Here is a 22916-nt window from a genome sequence, read left to right as displayed (position 1 = left end):
CAATTATACTTCAAAACACACTGTAAAAGACTGGTTTATTTGAGCTAAAATTTGTGAATCTAGGATTCCACAGTTAAAATGCAAATATTGTTAAACTGCTAACATGTGGTTATCTGTGACTATCAAATTTCCCAGCCCACAGTAATCTACCAGATCAATATCTAAGAGTGGCAATAAAGAGGGAGAAAGTGATATGGAAAACTCTGGAGTACTGGCCCTACCTGGAAGAGGAAGCTCAGAAAAGACTGTTTGCAGGAAGGGCTGTGTGAATATGGAGAGGGCTGGGAGGTGGTGTGGAGTGAAAATAAGGAGGAAACATTGAGCTCCTTAGCTAAGAGAACAGACCTCAAAATGAAAAAGAAAATGTGAGAGGACCAAAACAACATTTTGAAAATTTCTTTAAGTGCTTTATATTTTATATTTTATTTTAAGACATGAAGCCAAAATTCAAGTTTGTATAACCACCATACTTTATTGATTTGAACATGCATATGTTTTCACATTTTAAACTCTTCGAAATCAGGAGTTTATATTACATTTAGCATTATATCATAGCTAAATTGGCAGCGTTTTTTATTTCTTAATGGTGGTGCATTTTATAATTAATGGCACCTTAGATTTGATGAAGGATAGTAATAAGGTTCATCTGAGGATCAGAAGAAAATGTGTGTGAGTCTAAGGTCTTCCAATGATACCCAGCATTACTTCTGGTATAAATGCTATTCTGATCTAAATTTTCTTAGTCTTTAATTACAAGACTAATATCTTTTCTAAGCATGACAGTCAAGTTCCTTGTCTGCACCATTTTCCTATGAAGATGGTATGATAGTAATTGAGAAAATAGTAAAAACTTCCCATTTATATAAACAGTATATATAAAATCTGTGAAGTCTTCATGGCATTTAAAATAGAATATTAAAAATCTCACAGGATTCAAGGCACTTTTAAACAGTTTTGAAAATTTTGCAAGATGTTTGATTTTTGTAACCTTCTGTAGTCAAAGGAAATATTTTTATTTAAGTAGCTGGTTTGACATGTAAAGGTTCTGTTCAATCTAAAAGAAAGTCTTTAATAAATTGAGTGCTGTTAAGCTTCGAAAGAAAAGGTTTGAACTGTATGTTTCTAACTGGATTCTCAGTTTTTATTTTGTTTTTTAATAAGGCATAGTTTCCTATGCAGTAACATATGGTTTTAATATTTGAGCATTCTCAGCCATTTTCCCCATATGTTTGTTGTAATCAACTAACCACACATGGCCAAATCCTGCCCTTAGACAAGCATAGAAAATGCTCACTGAGGTCCAGGAAAACAAGCAGACTCCATGCAACAACCCATGGTCCAAAATCAGACTTTTTTTTTTTTTTTTTTTTTTTTTTTGCTATTTGCACAATATTGAATGGTATAAATTAATGGTTATTAATATATTTTAGAAGTGACTTGGATTGTAGAGGTTTCTTTAATCTGTGAATGTCCAAGATTAATCTTGACAAAGGAGTTGCTGAACGACTTGGAGAATGTTGTGTGCAAAGATATGCATGTGTTAGGTAGTGGGGTGGGGAGCATCAAATCTAATGTCAGAGTTATCCAAGGCATTATTCATTTATTTTATTCTTCCCACAATTTTAGCATTCTTCAAGGCACATAGTGTACATCATCTGCCCTCATAGACTTCTATTCTAGAGGCATAATATTAATACCAACAGTAAACAAGTAAACTAATAAATAACCCAGGACATTTATGTAAGTAAATCAATCTGATTAAACAGTATAATGTTATTTAAAGTAATAGGAGGATTTTTCCTGGCATTGTTAGAGAAAATTCTTTCTCTGAAGAGGTGTTACTTGACCTGAGATCACAAAGGTGAGACCCCAGCATGTGAAATCTGGAGTGAAGGTAACAATGTACTAGAAAAGGGATGGCTCTGAGGCTTGAATGAGCTCATGATTCTGGAGAAAAGTAAGATCAGAAGTACAGGCAGGAGACAGAACACGCAGATTTGTGTAAACCATGTTAAGTTTTATGGATATTAGTCTAAGCACGTGGAAGTGTTTTAAGCAAAAGAGTGATGCAAACTGATTTATTTGCAAATTTATATTTAAATATCTCATTACAGTTGCTTTGTCAAACAAATGACTACATCAACAATAATTTAGGATACTAATGGCAGATACAGATAATTTTATTCTTTGTTGGGAATAAAAATTGTGACACTAGCAAAGCCATTTCAAGGATATATGAAAAATCCGGGACATAATTTTGGTCTTCTTGAGGCATAGAATCCTCATCTACATATATACAATCCAAGAAGAAATCTTCCTGTGAGCCTTAAGGAGGAAATTAAGCTACAAAATCAATCTCATGTGAACCTCACATAATTAACGTAAACACACTGACGTTTATGAGAATTCTTAGAAAACTTTAAACAAATAGTGTACTAATAGTACTATTGTGACAGGTAAAGATTTTGAAAGTAGGAAAAAGGATACATTTTGAAATTATAAAGTGATTTGCAAAAATTGAAGTCCGGCAGATGCTTATATAGTAAGTCTTTCACTAACCTGCTGCAATTTCAATGTGTATCAATTTTATTCACTTTAAATGTGACACAGTGATATTCATACATCAATATTAACAATATTACAATTATTTGAAAGGTTTACTTTTCAAAACAGCAAAAGGAAATTATTTGATGTATAGGAAAGTAATTACCCAGTATCTAATCTTCTTGCTTTGGTCCTCTAAGATGATGAGAAAAGTAAAGTCAAAGGAAAATAAATAAGTAAATAAAAGTTTGGAAACATCTAACAGATACTCCTTATAGATTTATTTTCCAACGATTTTCAGGTTGTTTTTTGGTTTTACGGTCTTCACTAAGTTCTACGTCACCTTTAAATAGTTCCGTATGTTCAATGACGTATAGAGTTGATCTCAAACCAGGATTGACCTTTAAAAGGCTAAATAAATTGGTAGTCTTATATATTGTCAGGTGATTGGATTTTGGAGATTTTAACACAGCATGAATTTTTGTTGTTGTTGTTTTGATGCTTTTGTATCTCACTCTGTCTCCCAGGCTGGAGTGCAGTGGAGCGGTATCAGCTCACTGCAACCTCTGCCTCCCGGGTTGAAGCGATTCTCCTGCTTCAGCCTCCCAAGTAGCTAGGATGACAGGTGCACGCCACCAAGGGCATGGATTTCTAAAGTAATCTGTGGACATTTCCTACTCATTAGCTGTATTAGTAGTAAATTGATTTATACTGTGCTAACACAAGAATTCCAAATTTCAGTGGTTCAAAATAAATTTAATTTCCCCTTTATTGTCTATGTGGTTGACAAGAAGATTCTGCTTTTCATAGTCACTTGGGAATCCAGGTGAATGGAGGTTCCATAATTCCTTTTCTGTCGTTTTTATTGAGAAAACTTTCATACAATATGAATTCACTTTTTTTTTTTTTTTTTTTTTTTTTTTTTTTTTTTTTTTTTTTTTTTTTTTTTTTGAGACGGAGTCTCGCTCTGTCGCCCAGGCTGGAGTGCAGTGGCACGATCTTGGCTCACTGCAAGCTCCGCCTCCCGGGTTCACACCATTCTCCTGCCTCAGCCTCCCGAGTAGCTGGGACCACAGGCACCTGCCACCACGCCCGGCTAATTTTTTTGTATTTTAAGTAGAGACGGGGTTTCACCGTTTTAGCCAGGATGGTCTCGATCTTCTGACCTCGTAATCCACCCGCCTTGGCCTCCCAAAGTGCTGGGATTACAGACGTGAGCCACCACGCCCAGCCTGAATTCACCTTTTTAAACTATACAATTCAGTGGATTTTAGTGTATTTGCAATGGTGTACAACCATTACCATTAATTCTTTCACCCTTAAAAGATACATTATGTCCTTTAACAACGACGACCAATTTCTATTCCCCCCTACCCTGTCAAACAAGTCTTTACCTTCTGTCTCTACGGATTTACTTATTCTGAACGTTTCATATCAATGGAATTATATAGTAGGTAGTCTTTTGTCACTCACTAATTTATTATAATACCTCCAGGTTTCTTTCATGTTGTAGCATGTTTCAGTACTTCATTAATTTTGTCTAAATAATATTCCATTGCATGGATATACCACATTTTATTTATTCATTAATGAGTTGATGGAGATTTGGATTGTTTCCACTTTTTGCATATTGGAAATAATGCTGCTGCCAGCATTTACGTACATATTTTGTGTGCATATTTTGTGTGCATATATGTTTTTGTTTCTCTTGGGTATATACGTAGAGAAAAAGAATAGTTGTGACATAGGGTAATTGTGCTTAAATTTTTGAGGAATTGCCAAACTATATTCCACAGCTGCACCATTTTACATTCCCACCTTCAATGATGGTTCTAACTTTACATCCTCACCAACATTTTTTATTTCTTTCTCTTTTAAAATGGCCATCCTTGGAGGTGTTTGGTGGTATCTCACTGTGGCTTTGATTTGCATTTCCCAAATAACTAATGATGTTAAGCATTTTTGTGTTTATTGGCTATTTCCAAATCTTCATTGAATCAAGGCCTATTCAAGTCCTTCACCAATTTTGTAATTGGGCTATTTCTCTTTCTGTTGTAAGAGTTATTTTTATATTTTGGATATTAGACTGTTATCTGATAGATGACTTACAAATATTTTCACTTAATTCTGTGATCATTTGGCTTTGTTAATGTTGTCTTCTGATGCACAAAATTTTTATATTTAGGTAGAAGTCTAATTTATCTATTTTTTCTTTAGTCTGTTGTGCTTTTGGTGTCATATCTAAGAAATCTTTGCCAAATCAGTAGTCCTGTGGATTTACACCTATTAATTCAAAAATTTTATAGTATTAGGCCTTACATTTAGGTCTGTGATTTTTTTGAGGTAATTTTTGTTTATTATGTTAGGTTGTCATACAAATTCATTCTTTTGCACAAGAGTATCCAGTTTTTCCAACACCATCTGCTGAAAATTTATTTTTCTTCATTGAATACTCTTGGTACCTTTGTTGAAAAGTAATTAAATATAGATGAATGGGATCATTTTCTGAATCTCAATTTTATTCCATTGATTTATATGTCTAATCTTATGCCTGCACCACACAGTATTGATTACTGTAGTTTCACAGTAAGTTTCAAAATATGGAAGTCTGAGTCTTCCAACTATTCTTACTTTTCAAGATTGTCTTAGCTGTCTAACATCACTTGAATTTCATTATAAATTTTCAGATCACTTGTCTTTTCTCCCAAAAAAAGGCGCTTGGAATTTTGATAAGGATTGCATGGAATCTGTATATCATTTGGGAAGTACTGCCATCTTAATTAGTAAGCCTTGTAATTTACTAACAAAGGGCATCTTTCCATATGTTTTATAAATTTCAGTGTACAGATCTTGTACTTATTTGGTTGAAGTTTTTCCTAAGTATATTTTTCCTTTTGATGCTATTATGAATGGAATTGGGCTGGGTGCTATGGCTCATACTTGTAATATCAGCATTTTGGGAGGCCAAGGGAGGAGGATTGCTTGAGACCAGGAGTTCAAGATCAACCTGGGTTCAACCAAAAATTAAAATTTAGCTCGGTGTGGTGGTGTGCACCTGTAGTCTCAGCTATTTAGGAAGTTGAGGTGGGAGGATTGTTTGAGCCCAGAAGTTCAAGGTTGCAGTAAGTTGTGTTCAAGCCACTGCACTCCCACCAGGGCAAGAGCAGGAGATTCTAAGAATTATACTAATAATTGATAAATAGAATTATTTTCTTAATTTTATTTTCAGATTGTTCATTGCTATCACATAGAAGTACATCTAAATTTTGAGTATCAATATTGTGTCACATAATTTTGCTGAAGGATTTACAAACAAAAATACATTAATACTGTCTTTTATATATTATATCCTTTTATATTTACCTGTGCTGGTTTCTTTACCAGTGTTCATTTCTTCATATAGAGTTAAGTTATTGTCTATTGTCCTTTTATGTAGGCTTGAAGAACAATTTGTAAGGCACATATGCTAGCAACAAACTCAGTTTTAGTTTATTTAGGAATGTTTAAATTTCTTCATAATTTTTGAAGAAGAGTTTTGCTATGTATAAAATTCTTGATTGACAGTTTTTTTCTTTTGGTTCCTTGAGTATGTTACTCCATTGTCTTCTAGCCTCCATGGTTTCTGATGAGAAGTCAGTTCTTAATCTTATTGATAATCCTTTGTATGTGTTGAGTCCCCTTTCTGTTGCTGCTCTTAAGATTCTTTCTTTTTGTCTTTAAGAGTTTGATTATGATTTGAGACTCTTTTACAATTTATCCCATTTGGAGTTTGTTAGGCTTCCTGGATGTGTAGATTAATGTTTTTCATCAGTCATTTTAAAAAAATACTCTGTCCCTTTTCTTTCATCTCTGAGACTCACATTATATATAAGTTGTTATGCCTGGTGATGTCCCACAAGTATCTTAACTTCTTTTTGTACCTTTAAAAATTATTTTTTTCTCTCTATTTTTCAGACTGGATAATTTCAATTGACCTATCTTCAAAATCAATGATTTATTCTTCTGCTAGCTTTAATCTGCTATCGAACACCTGAAAACAATTTTTCATTTCAATCTTTGTAACTTTTAACTCTAGAATTTCTTTCTCTGTGTATTACATATGTGTGTGTGTGTGTGTGTATATATATATATATACACACACACACATATGTATGCATATATATTACATCTCTTTTATATTCTTTACTTGGTGAAATGTCATTCTCCTACTTTTATTAAATTCTTAGACATGGTTTCCTTTGGATCTTTGAAAATATTTAAAATAGCTTATTTAAAGTCTTTGTCTAGTAAATCCAATGCGTGGGTTTTCTTGAGGGACAGTTTCTACTAATTGTTTTTTTCCTGTCTATAAGCCATACTTTTCTGTTTCTTTGCATGCCTTCTAATTTTTTAGGGGGGGTTGAAAACTGAACATTTTTAGTATAATAATATTATGTTGTAACTCTGGGAATAAGATACTTTGCCCGATCTCCCCCTGCCAGGGTTTTTCTAAATTGCTGTAGTACATTTACATTGTACACAGAGTATTCTCAAGTAGAACCTTATCATTTTTCCCAAACTCTTCATAGCTTCTCATAACATAGAAGTACTGTGTACAAAAGAGTAAATTATTTCTAGTTATTGCTTTACTTTTAAAGGTAGCTTAGTGGTTTTGTGCCTCTAAGAAACTACTTTCTGAAGGTATTCAATTTTGCAACAATAATTTTGTCAAAAGGTAGAAAAAAGTATTATTTATATGAAATGATTTATTGGTAACCTATGTAAAATGTGTCATGGTTACCTACACTTTCCTAGGTAAAGGCTATAATTTGGATCCAATTCAGATGACATCTGGTTGAGGTTTAGAAACAGGTGATGTGACATGGTGGACTGAGTTCGAAGATAGATGCAGAAAGTGTTCTCAGCTCTGACATTGGATTCTTAGAGGAGTTTGGGAGTTTGGTCTCTTTGAGTCAATTTTCTTATTTATATAATGAACGTAGATAATTTCTAACAATCTAAAATTTGAATCTGCAAACCCCTAAATTATCCAGAGTGCTGATTATTGGCCAAATTATGCCTAACAATGTATTTCTCATAGAGTAGATTTCTCTGTTCACAGGGGAGCTTGTTCAATATCTGACCACATCTCAAATTTTATAGCTATTAATTTAGAGTTCTCACATCCCTGTTTTTTTCCTTTCAGGTCTGTATTTCTGACTGAAGATCAATGAAAACTGTCTATTTCTTGCTTTCCTCTAAACATCATATTTATTGTGCCCCCTTTCCATGTACATGGCATGTCTTGTTCTTGCACACTGTGATGATTCAGCACTAAAGGAAGAGATAGCTCTTAAGTGATAAGAGGGTTAAATGATCAACCTAGTAGTTATCAGGGATACTGACAAGCCTTTTGTACAATAGAGATCTTCAAAGGGGGCAAAGCAGCAAGATCTGTGAAGCTGATATCTGCAGCTCTAGCAAGACCTTGTCCAACCCCCATCACTACCATCCTGCATTCCTCTTTATTCTGTCCCCATACCCTGTGAAGATAGTGTAACAAGAGGTTATTTGAGGGGAAGGATAAAAGCGAAGATGGTGCCTCCTCTAATTTTTCTGTCAAATGCCACTACAGACAGGAAAACACATTCTCTAATGTCTATACCTCCATTCCAGCAGGTTATATCTTTACTTCTCCACTGCCCCCTACCTCCCTAGCTCCATTCTCTACTGTCAGGCCCTGGTGAATGAAGAGAGTAAAACATAGGTACTGCCTGTAAAAGTGTAGAGTGATTGAGTAGAGGGATTTTAGTTGAGTCTTCCTTTCTCTCAATTGTCATAGCATGTAATTGTAAGACTTTCTTCTTCAACAAGTGAGGATCATGTGCAAGTGGGTAAATCTCCCATTTCTAAAGATTTACAAAAGATGAAATTCCAAATTAATTTTTAATTTAATTTAATTTATTTTTTTCCTCTCTTAATTTACTAATGGAAAAATAATATTTTCCTTAAGCAAAATAATTCACAAGAACATCAATTCTGCAGAGAAACCAGTCATCATCTTCATGATCTCTTCAATGTATGTTCTTTCCACTAATGCTTATAGTTCAATATTTTGCTGTCACAAAGCAACATAAATAATCTTGATGATGAATCTATCAAGAAAGTTCCAAGAGTACAAAAATAAAATCTATTTAATTTAGCAAACCTGACTGGGTGCCATGCATGCCCTGAGCATAAAGTTAATGTTAATTAAAATCTGTACTTCCTCGTCCTGATAGTTATTGTATAGATGAATGTTTTATTTATTTATTTAAGAAACTCCAGTCTTCAAAAATAAAGTAAAAAAAATGGCAACTGAGGATGCTTCACAAACAATTATGCAAACATTCTCATTAAAGCTTTTATGATAGTTTCTGGGCTATAAGGTACCATGCCCCAGTCCAACTGCCACCACAACATGGCTCCAACATGTACCAAAGTGACATCTTTAATATTCAACATAATGAAAAGGGCCAAGCTATATATTAAGATATGGTGACTTAACACATATTCAGTATATTTTTAGGACTAAGCTACTTTTGCAGATAAAATGAACTTAATAAGTAATATTATATTTTAGTTTTTATAGAAAACTTTAGGGGCCAATGGTTTCCAAAGCATCAATACAAATTCTTGAGGTAGTAACTTTGGTTCTGAGGGGTGTGGATGTACTCGTGTCATAATACTTGGGAAAGTTTGTGAAAAAGTGTATAGAGAGAGCACAGACTGATCCATAATCGTACTAAATCAAAAGTTGATGTGTTGCACAACAGGTGGGAACTCCTGCATGCTAATGATGATTGCAAAAGGTTAGTGCGGGCCTCACTTAATGCACAGAAAAGAGTTAATCCTGTAGCCAGGGATGAAAGTCCTTCCGTAATTTGATGCTGTGTACACAGTGGTCATTAACTGAATATTGTGGCTGTCTGAAATATAGTGAAAAATATGAGAAAAAGTGACAGGATTTTTAAAAAATCTGTTTAGCTCCTGACAAACAAACAAACAAACAAAAATCTTGATCACTCTTGCTATGCCAGGCTTTATAATAATTCTTTCATACATTTTAAAGATAGAAACATTTTAAAAAATCTGTATTTAAGAGACAAGCAAAGGAAAGCAACCAGGCAAAGTTCCCAGAGAAGGAATGTGTAAAGCAGTTTGAGAAAAAGTATAGCATTTAGAAAAGCCTGGGGGAAAGGGGGAGGCAAAGGGAAGAATATGTTTTGATAACAATGGAGTCCTTGCAAGTGTCACCTTACACAGAGGTCAAATAAGAGAAAGACAGAAATTTTGGTAGAGTAAAGAAAGTGGCAGGAGAGAGGGGAAAGGACTTGGCATAGGTATCTGCTGGATGTCAGCGAGTGAAAGGAGTTGACTCTTGGTGACTTTTATTTTCCTTACTGAGTGGGAGTAAAGGTTATGTCCTGAGGCTGAGGGATTGGGGTTAGGGTAAATGGTTTGGAGAGAGGGGACTGAGTTTGAAACATTTGTTGTGAAGAATGGATGAGAGAGCTGACCAGAAAAATAAAAGAACTTTCAGGCAGCCTTGTGGACCTGATTGGGATTGCAGACCATGACAACAGAGGGTCATAAATGCTTTAATGGGGCTCCAGGAACTGCTGTGAATTTTCCTGGTTAAACTCTAAGTTTCTCTTGAAGACAAGGACTATATCTTACTTAGCTTGCTGACCTCAGTAGAGAACATAATACCTGAACTCTAGGTATTATGTTGTAACGAGCTACAACTATTTACTATATGAAGAAATATTCATCTATGTGATAAGATGACAGCAGAAATTATTGATTTTTATTCACAGGTATCAGCAGATAAATAAACTTCCTTATTATCTGATTGTGCCAGCCATATCCCCAGATTCTCACACTGTAGATTTCCCTTCTGGTATCCCTTTCTTTGTGGCCCAATATTTGTTCTGTCACATGACAGCAATCATAGAATGCTAATTATCCACCAAATTAACAACTGAAAAATCTTTGCAGTGGAGATTTTTGGTGTTATAGCTGCATTAAGGGAAATATCAAAAAAGTTTATTTTCTATCACATCAATGCAATATTTCCTAATGGTAAACAATTAGAAATTCAGTTTCAGTTTGTGAAGTCAATATCTTTAATGCTAAATAAATGGTATTGGAACTTTATATTAAATATCTTGTGCTGACCAAATGGTGAAATTCTAGGTAGAGTTAATTCAGAGCTAAAACTTGAATTAAAATTCTAAACTAATTCTGTTAAAGGAAACCAATGGTTAAGAATGTTATATCTCTCATTGTTTCTGTTTCCTTAATATCTAGTGATAACCTTTTATTTTTTCCATGTGTGGTTAGAAGTAAGCAATGATACTTATAAAAAGGTAAAAGAAAGAATGAGGGTTTGTCAGTAGACTAATATGAAGGGATGAATCTGGATACGTGATGGCCAATCTCAGTCAAGCCATAAGATAGCTAGGACCAGGCATATTTCACATCAATTCAGAGTAATCTTTGTGCTTTTTCCATTAATGTTAGCGATATTAACGAATAGAACAGGCTGCTACTCAGGAACATCATATAGATGATAGCTTTCAAAAGGAGACTATATGGGATATATGAGAACGTCAAGCCTTCATCCTAAATTGTGCAGACACTAGTCTTCACTTAAAAAGTATGCCAGAAAAAAAATTGCCTGATCACAGTCATGTTTTAAGATCTTTAATGCTTGTCTATGATTAGGGGTAAAATAGCTTTAAAAACTTTTTTTTTTTTTTTTTTTTTTTTTTTTTTTTTTTTTTTTTAGAAATTCTGGCTTTTCTGTGAAGATCAGCCTCTTCCTAAGCTGCATCAACTTCAAATATTCTGCTGGCAGTGTCTGTACAAGAGGCTGCTAGGCTTCAGTCTGCCACAGGCCCTAGGATTCTACAGGGTCTAGAATCCCATGGTGTATGTCTATTCATTTCAAATGGTTTTCAAAAATAGAAAAATGTGAGAGGATGAATGCTTAATATTAAATAAAAGGGATCTTGTGCTACAAAGCATACATTCTACCTCTGTTGTACAGAATCATAATTTTGAGGTTGAAATTTATATTCTTAATGTAATTTTAAAGTGGAACATAGCTTTTAAAACAGTAAAACAATAAAGGTGGCCATGCATAGCTTACAGATAGCACTGTGCTGATAATGCCTGCACAGAAGGTGTCAGAGTTCTCCAGGAACAGGTTGCTTTAAAAACCAGTCAAGATACCAAGATAAGTATTAAAACACTTGAACCGTGCTCTGAAAAAATAAAGAGTGAGAGAGAAAGGGAGAGAGCGAGAACTATGAGTTTTGCATCAACACTCTTGTAATACTGAGACTTAAATTCTCATTTTGTTTCTGCCTGGGTTCTCCAGGCACTCTATGATATTAATTATATCTTACAACTCCAGAATATCATTAAGAATATGTGAAATCCTCATCTATATTATTTTAAATTTGCATGTATTCTTATATATCTTTAGGGCTTGAATAATACTAACAGGTAAAAATAAAAAAGTCAAACAAAAATCTCTTTATGAATGACAATGATGAAAATGGAATAGGTACTTGCTAGTACCCTGTACCCATTTAATAGAATTTGGTGTTTATAACTATAGTCACCATGTGTTTTATTTTCTAACCACAGGATGGAAGGCCATTAATGGATTTTTATTTTCAAAAGAGGTATCTTTGCAAATCAAAGAGAGTCAGAGAATGCAAATGAAAATTGCAGTAACTGATTATCCAGCAGAATGTTTGCCTTAAAGGTGAGAGGTGCTTTTGGAAATCAATTACATCATATTTCATCATGTTTTACCTGGGCAATATTTTCAAGTGCATTAATTTCCAATTTAGGCTATTAAGTGTATGACAAATCTGAATATATGTTCTATGTTTCCTCTCATATTTTAAATATTGTATCCAATTACACAAAGAGGCAGATGCAGAATACTTTTATTTTAGGATCAATTATACCATGTTGATAAATTAAAATGACATTGCATCTTATTATAATTATTAATAAAACTATTTCTTCAATGGAGAAATTCTATCATTTTTCTCAAAGGCTCAGGATTTTCCTTACTAAAATACGTCATCAGTCTTTCAGGGAACAACAACAAAAACGACAGAGAAATAGTTTACCCTATAACTTGTACCACTCCCTCCTGCCATACCCCTCCCCTCTTGGCACCAAAGCAAAAAACACCAAAAAATTATTTGAACTTGCCAGACAGACTTTGCTGTGATTAATTGTCTCACTAGTGTATGTTCCACACTTCATTTTATGATTAAGATTTCTGACTCAAGAAATTGTCAGCAAAAGACAATCTATCAAAGTTTAAATATCAGCAATAAAACAGTACACGAGATATTCTGTGACTACTTAGAACTGAAAGTATTTTACCGAAAAAGGTTTGTTTTCTTTGGCAGGCTGCCATGACCTCCTACTGTTGACAAAACTAGCAGCCCGTCCTGTTTGAAGTGTAACTGCACGGCAGAAGCTGCGGCTTCAGAGCACTTACAGGATTTATCTCTAAATTCATATTTTCATCGAACACACTCACAATATACCTTACATAATCTTTAAATTATAGGAGAATGCTGGAAGGAGGTTCCGCAAGTCAGTGACTGAAGTCATGCTAGAGATTTATGAATCTCTCAAGTCGACATTTCTGACTGACCTACAGCTCACCAGGGCTGCTATTTCCTTTTCCTGATTCATGATAAGTGCAGCTGCCTCCAAATAAGCCTCCCGAGCCTATTAATGCTCAGTCCATTTCCTTATGGTAAATATGCACATCTTCACTCTCACTTTGAACATTCAGCTGTGATGATGTTGCATAGAAAATCAGGTTACAACCCTTTTGAGTGTATTTTCACTACAGTGTGGGCACCCCAAAGTCCAGCTTACCTCTGGTTCTGATGAAAGGTGCTGTGTTCTCATATATTTTACTTATAAAAAAATAGCAAAATCGTTTTTCCCTTACAACATGGGTTTGAAGGTCCTGGACTGCGATTGTGATGCTTACCATTTTTCTGATGTCAGCACCATGGCCAATTAACAAAATTACATAAAGATTGATATGAAGGTAAATATGAAAGGCACAAAAGGGAAGGGAGGGCAAATTATTTAAAATGTCAGAAAAGTCAAGACATTCGTCTTCCCTGCTGCAATTTGTTTTTCATTAGTAAAATATACATTGTTTTCCGCTTAGAAAAGTTATTAGTGGCAACACAGTCTGCATGAAGCTTTGTGTCTTCTGAAATGAAGTCTTTGTTTAGACATCGGTGATGGGGGTTTTGTGCCATTGTCTAATCTGTCAGATTAGATGAGCAAGTGTATTTAGGGGTGCAAAGATGTGCAGCCACACCTGCTGTGCAAAGCTGTGAATTCACAACTCTTCTGACTATTAAAATGTGTTATGCTGGGAGCTCTTTTGTTGTAATGGAACTGTTGGTGGTTGCGTGTTTGAAGTGGCGCAAGTGTCAGGCCTTATCACCATCATAATAATCACTCCAAAAATAACCTCATATTTTGACCATTTAATGTTAATGTGCAGCAAATTAAAGGCTAAGCACCTAATAGGTTTGAGAACATTAAATTGATTTTACACTCAAATTTTCCTAAGTAAAAACAGAAGTCTATTAATGAAATAATATTCATGGTTCAGAGAAACTGTAGTCATTTAAGAGCATTTTGCAATCATACAGGAAGCAAACAAAGAATGCACACCAAAATATGAAGCCAATATTGTGACAATAAAGTTATCATCAGGAGAATGATGTTAACTTTAGTGCTCTTTAAAGAATGCTAATTACCATTTCTTATTTGTTGATGTTTGTGTTTTTCATATGACTATATGATAATATTTTATTCTTCCAACTAAATATTGAATTCTACCTAAATAGAGATAATGGATAATGATGGATAATGCTCCTGCTTATCCCTGATTAAACAGGCCAGTTTGTTTAAGGTTTCTATTATTTTAATTTGCTAAAATTTAGCTGCTTTTAATACAAAACAAGATATTAACTGCCTCATTTACTAAGTTACCATGCAGTTTCTTAAATGTGCTTTTCTACCTAATTTTTATTTTTGATATTTTCTTGTTTGGAGTTTTGATGTTCTTAAAACATTTGTTGAGTGTCTAATAAATCCATAGACATTTCATCCTATAAGAACTCAAATTCTTGTAAGTTAGTAGAGTGTTTACTATACAATGGGAAACTATTTTTTTTCAATATTAAAAAAATGAAAAAGAAAAGAAAAGAATGCTAAACCAAAGAGCCCTGTTGTCACTTTCATAACACTAAGCAGCTTGTGGCAGGTTTAATAGACCCTAATCTAGAGAGGCCTTTTTCGGGACCTTAGACCTGTATGGCCTCATTAATTCAAATGGTACGTGACAGTTCGGAGGTATCCTAAACCAGCCATTACCTGCATAAACAGGTTGTGATGCCAGTGGGGCACGTACATTGTCCTCAGATCAGAATTCCTCAGACTCGATAGCTATGATTAGAGAAAACGTCGAAAATATAAGAATTCTTTTTCTGTAAGTACTAATGAAATCTGATCACAAGTTATAACCAATTCTCTTCCAAAATAGATTTTTAAATATTTTTAATATTACCCTAGGAGAAAATATTGCAAACCTAACACAAGAAAGATATTGGTTTGAAATATTAAAAGCTATTGGCATCCTTCAACTCTCCAAAAAGTGTCATTTTACCAAGACTCAGGCATATGATTAGGTTGTTCTCAGTTGACAATCATCACAATGCGGAGCCCCAGATTTAATATTGTGTAACATCTGGATTGTCCTGCCGACGTAGCAGAGTGACAGTTTCACACATTCCTTGAAAAGAGGTGTCCACGCACTGACAGTTACTCATCATTCAGAAAAAGGAAAAAAATAAAATGGAAAAAAGATGTTCTTCCTGACTCTTAATTGAGGCTAATCTATGTAAAATACATTATCTAATAACAGCCAGCTATTAGATAATGCCAGAACAGTTTTCAGGCACAATTGCAAATTGCAGCTTTCTGAATTATAGCAAGAAATGTTTACCTGTGATAGAAAAGGCAAAAAGTTTTTACTAAAGGCCAAACTTCACACAAAAAAAGAAAATTAAGAATAATTAAAGATTTGGTTTAATTTAATTAAATTAACGTTCTACTAATCTTAAATTAATTCTCTTTTTTACCCTTATATAAGTGCCTTATGAAGACATTAAATCTGAAAATGTTAAATCTGTAAACCTAGTATTTTAATTAAATCAATGTCAAATTATTTTTTAATCATCACTTGTCTGAAGAGGTCTCCTTGATAGGAGGATTGTTGATCTTAAAACTTTATGGAAAAATAATAAATATTTCTTTTTGAGATTTGCTAAAATTTTCTCCAAATCATTTATATCTACTTTTGCACTCATTCTCTTTGACAATATTTTCTTTTAATCTTTTCTCTTTTCCTCTGAACTCTATGTCCTTGTTTTCAGCTCCGATTTTGATCTGGATAGGCAAAATACTGATGCTTTTTAAAACTTTCCTACACGGACAACATTTAAGGAAAGGCAGATATACAAAGATTGGTTTCCATATCCTGAAATTAATGAGTCACTGTATACAGTAGGTCCTTAGGAAAGAAAATACATTATTCTATGGGCAATATTAAAACAATGTTATGCAGACTTCTTTTGTTCTGCAGTATATCCAGTCCAGCTAAAAAGATTCAATAGTCTGACTTACATTTTTACGTGCTGGATTAGTCTTTATATTTGTTTTGATAGAAAAGCAGGCAACAGCCTATTTCATGGACAATAAATTCAAGATAGTAATGATGAGATAGTATTGCCTCAGCTAAGTGCGCCCAGATTGGAGGGTCACATATTTGACCTCGATCTAGTATGGTCCTTAATGAATCTATATACTTGATTAGAGTTACTGTCTTTTTATGGCCCAAAATAGCTTTGCATGGAAAACTAGCTCATTTTAAGTAGGGTGGGGAGAATAATTTTGCTACCATCACATCCCTAAAACTTTTCCAAAGGCTTTTAGGTACCTGCTCTAAAATGTCCACCTTCCAGAAAGCTGTTCTTTTCGTTGCCAATTCTGGTTTTCTTTTACAACCTTCATTACACAGGCAAGATACACCTCTCTGTCACCTTTGAAAAAATTCTGATTTCTTAAATAATCAGCAGAATTAGTGAGATGTTGTATTAAAGTGCCAGTCTAGCAGCTATTTCAGAATTTTTCAAAGCTTCCTTGCCTATTCCATTTTATAGAAAAGAATAGAAGAATTGATGTTGACATGTTATCTTGAGATTTGTATAAATAACAGTAAAAAAAATCAGTAGTGAGGATTAGAACTCGGAGTCATTACATGTCTTTTATTTTGATTTTCTTTGCTTCTTTCATTCAATTATTTTTGTTAGTATTGTATCAGCTTCAAAATAACTGAGATTTTTATGGGTTCAAGTCACAGATATCACCATAAATGTTCCCTTTTGCGTGCAATATGCCTTCTTTATTATGCAATGGGCTTTTACAGTCTCTCTGCTTCCATAGTGTAGCTCTCTCCTTATCTGTACAGAAAACTCCATCTATCTGTCTCTCTGCTTCTCCAACTACATCGCTCACTTTTAATTCAGGGAAGTGATTTCTTACTTCTTGTCACTCTCCTGCTTTCTCCCACTCACTCTCAATCTATCAGAATTCGTTTTCTGTTTCTGTGATTACTCTGGCCTCATGTATCTCTCTCACTCCATTCCTCTCTGAGAAATATGACCAAGAGTTTTCTTTCCTGTTTCTTTTTTTTTCTTTAAATGCATCTCTAGACAACTCTTTTTTTCCCTCTTTATCTTTTCTTTACCTTTTAGGACTTGGAGAGCAGATAAAATTAGACAGTAAAAATACCAATTCTACAGCACTATGTTTACTCCTGAAGAAATAAATATTGGGGGGGGGGGGGAGTTTCTAAAAGTATTAAGTGGTAGGCTTCTATGCTATTTAGTTCATTAATAAATATAGTGAAGGTTTTAAATCCAGGATATTTACAGACAGAACGAAGAGCTACTAGGCGTGAGGTGCTGTATCTAAACACCAAAAATAGAATACAAATAGGTTGGTTCTTTATATTTCCAGCTATGTTTCCTATTCTTGGACTTAGGTTTGAATCTACAAAGACCAAAACTATCAGAGTTTTAAGTTTCTTAGTGTTCCACTTCATTCACTTAGAATGCTTTCATATTGTTACTCCTCCATATCTAAAATGGGTTGGTTAGATATTTCTTAATATATGATTTTGAGTGGAGATATTTATTTCTAAGTTATAGTGCCAGAATAGTTAAGTCATTTTTATAATAATAGGAGTGTCACGTGGAATTTAATAGCTAAAGGAGGATATTTTAAGGCATTACTATTTTCCACAGCACTTTACAATGAATATAGTGTAGCTTAATCAGTTTTTCCTAAGTTTTAAAGGTAAAATAAAACAACTTAAACAGGGTTTAGTGCATCTACTCTAGAGCTTCTTTCCTACTGGGATTACAAGTAAGGTAAGTTTTAAATGATATACCACCCAAACGAACATTTCAGAAATGATTATTTGAACAGATATTTTAATTCCACATAATTCCAATTTTGAAGGGGAAATGATAAGTAACTTTGTCAAATGAACTTTGCCTTTAAAAAGGCCAAAAACTATTGGCATAGAGATCTCCAAATATTCATGAAAATTAAAAAAAAAACAAAAACCAAAAACCTAGGAAACAGAAATTTAGGAGAAAAGCAATCCTTAAAGTTTAAACTAAATTGAGGACTCTGCAGGAAACTCTACCATCTCTGTAATGTAATTTGTATTATTTTTTTCCTCAATGAAATAATAACTCATGCACCCCTCCAATAATTACTAAGTGGGAAACTCTGAATGATAGAAATGTAATTCAAAAGGAAATACATTGATTTTCGTTTGCTTCATGTAATTGTCATGTAAGTAGGCCATAAGCTATGATGGAGGCAACCTCCATGGCTTATTGTAAGTGAGCTCACATTTCCATAGTCCATTTTCACCTACCCAAATAAATAGATTGAAATATTTAACATGATGATAAAGCTCAGTTTTTTTCTACCTCTTCTTGACAATAATTCTATAGTTCAATATCCTGTGCATTTTTGCTTGAAGAGGATGAAGCATTATTCTTTTTGAGTGATATTAATCTATTTTGCTATCTTTGCAAGGATACATGATCCAGACCAAACTCTGAACATGTTTTTTTTTTTTTTTCCTTACCATAGAAAAGACAACCTCATAGCTCTTTAAAATATATGAATGAATAATAACTTCTTTCTTTAAATGAACTAATATCTATTTTAATGAAGCTCTGTTTATAGTGATTTGCTGGCAGAAGTGCTCTTCTTTCTGCCTAATTATGTGCACAGCTTTCAGACAACAGGAGTGTCTTTAACATTAGATAAGAACCTGGGCTTTTATCTCAATCAATAGTCTTTAGCCTTTGAACTCGTGTCAGTGGAAGACCAGTCCGTCACGTTCAGTTCTACCTGACCTCTTTTTCTTCTTGATGCATGCTGCCATTTACAAAAGAAACACACACACACACATGCACACGCACATACACACTCAAACATGCTCAAACACACCCACACACACACCTAAGATACAAGCAGGCAAAGTGTTTAGATTATTTTGTGTGCCTGTGTGTGTATGTGCATGCGCACAAGCATGCGTGGACAGGATCCTTTATAGCTGTAAAGATGTGTGACTGTAATGATGATGTTAAAATTTTCTTGTTTCCTTTCACTGGGCTTTGTGTATCTCAAAGGAGCCCCATATGGTGCTCTTTGTCCGTGTCATTACCTCGTTACAGCCACTGTCTGCCAGCCAAAGGTAGACCGAGCACTGCAGCTGTAGACAGCGATACAACTGGAATTGTCTAAGGTCAACAGTGCCGTAATTACTTTAAAATGTCAGCGTACAATAAAATACAACAGTTCATCTGGCAGAAAGCAAATTAGCTTTGACCATAGCGTAATTACCCTTTTCTCAGCACCATTAGAAGAGATCAAATCTCCACATTCAGTGTTTGAGGAAAGGCCATCAGAGTACACTCTACCTGACAAGGATGCACATTTGCCATTTTGAGATGTAATTAATTGTCCCTATAATAGAAATTTTTATATTTGACTCTGGAATTGAAATGTGTAATAACCTGGCTTCTTCATTTTAACCATTTTGATGCTGGAAAAAAATATATGTTTTGCCAAGTACAAATAGGTAGTATCAGTAACACGCAGAACATATTTTTCATTTTGATAACAATTAGCTCTACTGCAGGAGTGATTTTTCTGAAGTGACTTGCACACATACTAAGAATGATAGTGATGTCTAGATCCTACATCAGAGGAAACAAATTAAGAAATTAACATTTTACACTCTTCCTTTCATAGCTTCTTTTTCTTCTTTGCATGTGTATTTCCTGTCTGGCTGGGATAACGTAACCTGAAGTGTCTTTTAGACTTATTAAATTGATTTCCGCCACTGATCTTCATCTATGCCTCTACCTCACACACGAGGGCAATCTGGGCAAAAGAGTAATCCCCCTCCAATCTCCCACAGGATTAATGTGCCATTATGCCAAGAACATCCTCTTTTTTTCAGACACTGATCATTAATGATGAAGGGTACAACTGCACCAATGATACAGTAATTTGATTAACTCAGAAACAAACAGCAAGAAGCTGACCAGTGACAGTCCCTGTAGGGCAAAGTCTTCACTGATTGTTGACTTTCATTAATATTTAAGGGCGCCAAAGATGCTTTAAACTGATTTGAATTGACTTAGGTGTCTGAGCAGCCTTTCTCCTTGTGCCTGGTTGTAGATACAGATGAAACAGCTGTTTTGTATCAGAAGAGCCTTGCACTGCATTTAGGGAATTCCACCACCATAAAGATGTTTACGTTTTCTTGATGTTTCAGTCACTGTGTTGTGGGCTGTTTCATAGTATTTCAAATGAAAGAGTGTTCTCCTGAGTTCAGAAATTTCCCTTTTGAGCACAGATTTCCTGGGGGGAAAACTATCTACGCAACCAACAAGGAACTTTATAGTTGGTAAGAAAATTCTTAACATGACCCCTTTTTATTGAACCATTGCTAGTTTTAATGTGCTAAAGCTAAAACAACAAACATGCTTTCTGGCAAAATCACCGTAGCATGTCATTGATCAGTTTATCTCTTCAGAGCAGAAAATTGTAGCACATACTGGGCTTGCTCCCCAGTCCCTGAGTTGCTTTGTTCTTCTTCAATGTATGCACAATTCTTAGATTGTGCCACAATGTAAGAAATAATCATAGCAGAGAAATATTTTAAAAACAAACAAAATGGTCAGATAAAACTCTTCAATGTAATAGAGGTGAACATTTAGGGAGAAAGGAAAATTCTTTGAGGTCCATCTAGTCCTAGATTAAATCAAGATGCCTGTAAATAACATATTTAATGGATAATTTGTAGAATTCAGGGAAGTAAATATCACATGGTGAGCTTGGAGGGACCAAGTTGGGCTAATACTTTAAAGTTGTCAAGACTAACCAAACTGGGACTTCTGGCTGCCCATGAGCATAAATTAATGACTTGTTGTTACTTTGAAAAAGAAGTAATTTTTTTTCACCCACTAATTCTTGGAAGAGCCCTTGGCAGGCCAGTTACACCTCATCTGAAACAGTCTGAAATTTGCATTAGCCCAGAGTTTAAGGCTTTTTACAATCTTATCTAAATTCACCTTTACTCTGACCTTTTCCCAATCCAAACTCTGTATTCCAGCTAAACTAACCTTCCCGCAAGCGATGCCCCTCCAGGTAACAATGGATCTTTCCACCTCATTGCCCCAATGCCTTTTCTTCTGCTTACTACCTCTCCATGATATTTATATTATGCTTATTTTTTTCTCACCAGCATGTCTATAATAAGGCTCTCCTTTTCCATTTCACAATTATTATCTTCTGAATATCTAAAAATTGTATCATCTGTTAAAATAATCCAGCAAGTAGATTATTTTAGCTTTTTAATATTCTTCCTTTTATTTCATTTGCATAAATCTTGTTTTAATAACAAAAATTATTTCTTCATAATGTCAGGAATCGTATATTATGATATTACTTGTTGTTGCTTTCATCACTGGTCTGCCTTGACATAATAGACCTTGCAAAATTCCACTTTTATGTGGAATGTAAAGTAGTTGAACTCATATAGGTAGAAAGTAGAATGGTGGTTACCAGAGTTGGAAGGGGTGAAAGTAAGAAGACATCCATCAAAGGATGCAAAGTTTTAATTATACAGGAGGAATAAGTTTTTGAGATTTATTGCATAACGTGATGACCACACTATAGTTAATAATAATGTATGTTAAGGTATTTCATATTTCAAAATGGCTAAGATAGTAAATTTCAAATGCTTTCACCACAAAAACATAAGTAGGTGAGGTAATGGGTATGTTAATTAGCTTGTTTTAATTATTCCACATTGTGTAGCTATATCATAATACCATGTTGTGTCCATAAATACATACTATAACAATTTGTCAGTTAAAAATAAATACATAAATAGTTTAGAATATTTAGAAAAAATATAAAGGCATCAGTCACCACACAAAATTAGTGAATATGTATTACATATGTTGAAAACGATTCAGAAAAACCAAGATATGACAGTCTTACACCCAAACAAACACTTTCTCGAGTTCATTTTTTTCCTTTGATTCAGTGGTATAAAATAAATAACTCAAAGTGAAAATGCTGTCTACAAATACTACAAATGACACTAAAACAAAATGTAAATCAAAGGCTAATATAGCTTGCTGTGTTAATATACTTAGTGTCTGAAAAAAATAAAGGCAATTCATAAAGAAATCACAAAATAAATTGATCAAAAGATACTGTAAAGACAAATAGAGATAAATCTTGTGAAAAAAAGATTAAAACTAATACTATGTGCACCAGTTAGAGTTAACTTATTTCTTATAGAATTCAGCCTATATTACAGAAAGGCAAAGAACCTGAATAGAAAACAATATACATCAGTTTTTCACAATCAATTTAGCAGGCAATCATTGCAAAGGCATCCATTTTATTTAACACTTCCTTTACATTAGTAACCCAAAGAGTTGAAGTTCTATTTTTTCATAAAATATTTGTTAAAACTATCAGCTCCCTTGACTTTTTCCTTTAAATACTGACATCTAAAAGCATTTGCTTTTTAAGTAATTGAAGTCATTAAATCTGTTTTCGTTTAAACTTTGAGTAAAATTGGACATGCAAGGACAAGTACT

General features: G+C 34.0%; 1 long non-coding RNA gene across 9 annotated transcripts in view; it reads left to right on the top strand.

Moving 5' to 3' along the window:
* The window catches only part of LOC123574002 (uncharacterized), a 144224-nt gene that overhangs the window by 35962 nt on the left and 85346 nt on the right, over positions 1 to 22916 (top strand). The window lies entirely within an intron of this gene.

Source organism: Macaca fascicularis, chromosome 6 (assembly GCF_037993035.2).
Source record: "Macaca fascicularis isolate 582-1 chromosome 6, T2T-MFA8v1.1".
In the NCBI taxonomy this organism is placed as follows: Eukaryota; Metazoa; Chordata; class Mammalia; order Primates; family Cercopithecidae; genus Macaca; species Macaca fascicularis.
Note: the sequence above shows the minus strand (reverse complement) of the source record. Positions and strands in the feature narration are given on the sequence as shown.